Genomic DNA, 6,345 nt, shown 5'->3' with positions numbered 1-6,345 from the left:
GACTTTGCTCCAGCTTCTGCAGGGGATCTGTTGCGGGCGGTGGGGGGAAGTAGTCTTCTTAAAGGTGAAATGGATGCAGCTGTGGTCGGTCCAATGTAGTCCGGTGGAGTGGCTGAAGGAGACGTGGTTGCTGGCGGAGAAGATGGGGTCGAGCGTGTGGCGGGGTAGTGGGTGGGGGTGTTCACCAGTTGCTTGAGTCCGAGGTTGGCGAGGTTGTCGAGCAGGGTGGTGGTGTTGTTGTCGTTATTGTTCTCCAGGTTGGAAATTCAGGTCTCCTAGGAGGATGTATTCTGATGTGGCGAGGGCATGCGGGCTGATGAAGTTGGCGATGGTTTCGCTGAAGTGTGTGCGCGGGCCCGGGGGTCTGTAGATGAGGGTTCCTCTGAGGGTGGTCTTGGGGTCGGTGTGGATCTGGTAGTGTAGGTGTTCGGCGGTGGTGAGGGTGTCTTCGGCGTTGGTCGTGACGCTGATGGTGTTCCTGTAGATGATGGCGATTCCTCCTCCGGTTTGGTTGATGCGGTCCTTACGGGTGATCTTGTAGCCGTCCGGGATGGCTATGGCTATGTCGGGGGCTGAGGAGGCGTTCATCCAGGTTTCCCTGAGGAAGGCGATGTCCGGTGCTGTTGTATCGAGGAGGTCCCAGAGTTCTACGGCATGCTTGTGGATGGAGCGGGTGTTGAGTAGGATGCACTTGAGGTGGTTTTTGTCGTTGCTTGGTCCGGAGGGTGGGGTGCATGTTTGGCGGCAGGTGAATTTGCAGGCTTGGCAGGAGAAGGGTCCGTGGGTGCCCTTCGGGGTGGCTCGGTAGCAGGCGGATGGTCGGCCGGTGTTGAGTGCGTGGAGGGCGGCGGTGTCGTTTCTCAGTCGGGGTTCCTGGCTTTGGCGGGGGCCAGGGGTCCTGGCGCTGAGCGTGGTCCAGGCGCGGACGGGCACACATGGGCTTGCCTTTGGCGCGTCCGCTGTGCATCCACTGAGCGGCCTCCATATGAGGGGAAGAGGGAGGGAGGAGCTGCTGGGAGGCGGGAGCGGGCGGTTGCACAGAAGGAAAGAGGGCACACAAAATGGGTACAAAATACGGCGGGGCAGGCACAAGACAGGCAATAACAATGGGCACACATTTAAAAGAAATGAAAACAAAAAAACGAGCAGAAATGAAATTAACGCGACACCCAGTACGAACCGGGGCACAGCGAGTGGCAGCAGCAGGGGTAGCGTCACACAGGAGGAACGTGTGGTGGCTGGGGGGGCGACCTACCTGGTGACAGGGTCAAGGAACTTATTATGCTGTAATGCAATAAAGAATCTTGTGTGACAGCTAGTTAGCACAATGCGCTTTATACTCCCCATAAACTAGGCCAGTGTATACTTTGCCTATTTTGCACACTGATTCAATGTCCTTATTTTGCACATCGATCACTAACTTTAGATTACATGTTTATTTTGTTCCAACTTAAGAATGAAGTTTGTGCTTTCTAGCTCAGCTAGTCTCATGTATTTGGCATTCTTATACAAGGCATACTGTTCAAATTATTTCCACACAAGGATCCAATGCTTGATGATATGTTAATCAAGTCTTTTGAAATATAAAACCTGTTGTACCTGACTATTTTGTGCTAAAATTGTTATGGTTTTAAGTAATTAAACAATACAAAATGCACCTTACCTAGCTAGTACTGTTCATTTTCCCATTTTCACCATATATAATGATTCCTCACATGATTCCGCAAATCATTGTGTCTTAGAGATTGCACTTCACACTCCATTATGACACAATTTCTCTGACTCCTGTCCCAAACAATAAAACTGAAAAGTAATCTATGGGTCAGACCCCCATGCGTTACTGTATTATTTATATTGCCATCTTAACAGGCATCCACACATGATGGACGTATTAAGCACTGTTCATACTATCGAGTATACCCACCATTCCTATACATTGTGCAATATCAGTGTTACAAAAGACAAGTTATATGTAACCAGAACCCATAACCACTTGTCTCCGTATCTATATGCCATATTATCGTATCTATATTGTATTGTAATTGCATTTGTATAGCGCTTACTACCCCTGACGAGGCGTTGAAGAGCTTTTTCGGCGAGTAGCATGCCGAATTACTGACAAAATATCGACGCTGAAAATATTGATGTCAAAAATATCGGAGGGGGGATATCGACGTCAAAAATATCCAAGTCCTATCTACATTAATTTAAGTAAAAAAATATCGAAAAAAAGATATAGGGGCCCATTATCCGCCCGCAATCCGCACCTAAATTCCCCCGCCATATTAGGATGGCGGGGGGGACCGCGGCAGACGGAAAGACTGTCCGATGCTTTTCCGCCCCGGTCACCTTGCGGCCGGGGAGAAAAAATGGTGGCAGTGTCTATGAGACACCGCCAGCCATATTAGCATGGGCTATTACTATTCCAACTCCAGATGGTGCAACAGTAAGAAAAGTGTTGGATAGCGTAAGGGTAAAAATTACTATTCCAACTCCAGAGGGTACAACTGTAGGGAAAGTGTTGGATAGCGTAGGGGTAACAATTACTATTCTAACTCCAGAGGGTGCAACAGTAGGGAAAGTGTTCGATAGCGTAGGGGTAAAAATTACTATTCCAACTCCAGAGGGTGCAATGGAAGGGAAAGTGTTGGATAGCGTAGGGGTAAAAATTACTATTCCGACTCCAGAAGGTGCAACAGTAGGGAAAGTGTTGGATAGCGTAGGGGTTAAAATTATTATTCCAACTCCAGAAGGTGCAACAGTAGGGAAAGTTTTGGATAGCGTAGGGGTTAAAATTACTATTCCAACTCCAAAGAGTGCAACAGTAGAGAAAGTGTTGGATAGCGTAGGGGTTAAAATTACTATTCCAACTCCAGAAGGTGCAACAGTAGGGAAAGTTTTGGATAGCGTAGGGGTTAAAATTACTATTCCAACTCCAGAGGATGCAACAGTAGGGAAAGTGTTAGATAGCGTAGGGGTTAAAATTACTATTCCAACTCCAAAGAATGCAACAGTAGAGAAAGTGTTGGCTAGCATAGGGGTCAAAATAACTTACTAATAATTAAAATAATCATTTTTTTGTAAAAAATGACAATTTAATTACTAAATTACAACAATTTATTTAACAATGCCAAGAAATAATTATTTACAAATAATTACAAATGAATAATTAATTAACAATTAAAGTAAATACAATTAAATAATAATTATTAAAAATGTATTAACAAATAATAATAAAATACAAAATAAAACAATTTCAATACCAAAAAACAATAATTATAAAAAAAATTTACCAATTAATAATTAAATAACAATACATTATTGATAAATACCAATCAATTATAAAAAATCAAATTTGATTACCAATTAATAGTTAATGAACAATTATTTAATTATCAATACTCAACACAAAAAAATAGGGAATTACAATTTAACTACTACCCATCCTTTTACCCTATAACCTGAGAACACACTTCAATAATACATTAAAACACTTAATATAATTACCAATTAATCAATTAATACAAATTAATAAAAAATGAATTACCAATTAATAATTAATTAACATAAAAATATTTATCAATACCAATAAATAAAAATTAAATATTTACTTAACTACAACTAAATTACTTTCCACCCAATTCCCCTATAAACCCATAACCTGCTACAGAACTAAAACGCAAGATGTATTTAAAAATTTTAATAATTCCTAAAAAATATTTAATTAATTTACTATAATTAAATTACTTCCCACCCTATTCCCCTATAAACCCAAAACCCACTTAATTTATTCAAATAAATTATTACTAACTTCTAAAAATGTAAAACATATATTTTAAAACTAGTATAATAATTAACAAAAATTATAAAAACAAACATAAAATACAGAATAAAATACATAACACTAATATTAATATTGATATTAGTAACATCGATATTTTTTCTATCGATATTACTAACTTCGATATTAACAAAAACAATATTTCTTACCTTCAGGTTGATATTCTGGTTGTAGATATTCTTGATTTCGATATTCTGTCTCTCTGAAATTTTGAACTCGATATTATTGTCTTTCAAAATAAAAACGTCGATATTTAGACTGTTTATCCTATATGCCATATTATCTGGGAAAGACATACACTCAGTCTCATACGTCAAGAGAGTACTCCCGACCTCTCATGCTGTTTCGTATGGTTTTCTACTTGGGAGCCATCTTAAAACGCCCTTTTATACTTCATGTCAGCCAATTCACTAATAATGATAAAAGGACTACTCATAATCGGAATGGCTTCATGCTGAGAGCCATCTTAACATGTCTATTTTGTGCTACACGTGTCCGAGTAAAATGATAATGATGTAAATGTAAAGTATTTTGTAAAGCGCACAGCTGCCCCAATGGGGCGTACCGGCGCTGTATAACGCTGTGGAACCCTTCCTGGCTCTCCCTGTGAGAAGCCCCTCCTGGGGGAGGGGTGAAGCCAGGCATCCCAGTGTTGTAGGGGCCGTTGTGGAGATTAAGCAAGCTATTGCCCAGAGTTGCAGCTTGGGACCCATGATCAGAGTAGGCGCCGAGGCGAGAATTATCAAGTCTGCGGACATTTAGCCCAAGACCCTGCCGCATCGGGACTTGAACCCTGGTCTGATCTTTGCTTCAGAGTCTGCTGCTCTAACCAGTGAGCCACACTTCTCCACAAATGTTAATGATAAAATGGGAAACTTCCAATCGAAGTTTCTTCCATCTACAATGGTGCCAGCATAAGAATATTGTTCTACTATGCATTAGCCAGTGCAACCTAAACGTAATAATATATTAATATCAAATGCGGGCTCCAGTTTTGGGCGCGATATTGAAGTACCTTTTGTAGCCTGTAGGCAACGAGTTTTGCAAGTGCAAAAGTAAAGTTTAAGTTAAACAGGAGAACCAATGCGTTTTCATTCGGGCTCCATGTCGGAGTGCTTCTTATGTTGGATCTAAACAAATATAGGCTATGCGAGTGGGCCTCGTTTATTACAACAAATTAGCATAAACATCAGTGAATACCGAGTTTTAGGGAGAATCATTATGTACCATTCGAGCTCCTATTTGGGCACCATATTGAAGTACCTATTCCATTGCATATGAGCAAATGTATGATATATACGCCAACAAGGACTCTGCAAGACTACAGTTCGATGTGTGCCCTATGCTCATAATATTCTGCTGGGCACTATGCTAAAGTACATCTTGTGTTACAATGAAGGCACTCGTTTTTCTGTTTAAATGGATTTTTACATATAAATATAGACGAAAAACTGTTTTTCCTTTCTCTGTATTTATAAATAGAAATAGAAAAATGCTGACAAACCTGAGCAGGTCTTCTCTAATTGGCTTTGAAGGTGAAGTCTGCTCTCTTCCCCATAACAGTGTCAATAAATGGCAGTATCCAAGTGGAGGTCACAAGAACAAAGGAGAAGAGGAGTGTCCAGAAGTGTCAGGAGATGCTGCAAGGTGAGAAATTGGCAGGGTGACTAAGGGGCTCATTAGGATGGCGGGCGGCCTCACGGGGATTGGGACTGCCCGCCATAAGGGCGGAGGTCCCGTGGGGGGTATTAGGATGTGCCCGCCACAGTGGCGGGCACATTCTGCATTTTTAGCATTGTGGCGGGCGGTGCTCTCAGCACCGACCGCCACAATGCTAAAAATGCATTAATGCATTTGCATAGACAAAGCGGCAGGCACCGCGCGGTGCCTGCCGCTTTGTCTATGTAAATGCAGGGGGGTACCACAGGTACCCCCGTGTGCACGCCCCACCTCTCCTTCACTCTGGGAGCCCGCAGGGGGCCCCCAGAGTGAGGACCGCATGCCTTTCCGTGGCGGCATTGCCGCCACGGAAAGGCATCCAAAGCAGCCCATCATAATATGGCTGGCGGTGTCTATTAGACACCGCCACCATATTAAACCTTTTCCGCCCCGGTCGCCTTGCAATTGGGGCGGAAAAGCGGCGGACGGTCTTTCCGTCCTCCGCGGTCCCCCCCCGCCATCCTAATATGGTGGGGGGGAATATAGGTGCGGATGGCGGGCGGATTGCCCCCGCCAGGCTGGCGGTGGCTACCGCAAGCCTGGCGGGGGCAATCCGCCCACCATCCTAATGGGCCCCTGAGTGTGGTTAATGGTGGGTATCTGCATTTTCTTTCTTTGGAGGCAGGAACACACCCATTCCACGTTCATTCACAGGGAGAGGAGCTGTGAGGCGGGTTGGAGTGGCCTCAGAGTGACACACACAGCTTTAGGAACTGTAAGGTTTTCTCTGGGTGAAGAGTATCAGAGTCCGTGCGTGCGCAAAAAATCCAGTTCGATGCGTTTGA

This window comes from Lissotriton helveticus, chromosome 1_1, assembly GCF_964261635.1.
Source record: "Lissotriton helveticus chromosome 1_1, aLisHel1.1, whole genome shotgun sequence".
NCBI lineage: Eukaryota > Metazoa > Chordata > Amphibia > Caudata > Salamandridae > Lissotriton > Lissotriton helveticus.
Note: the sequence above shows the minus strand (reverse complement) of the source record.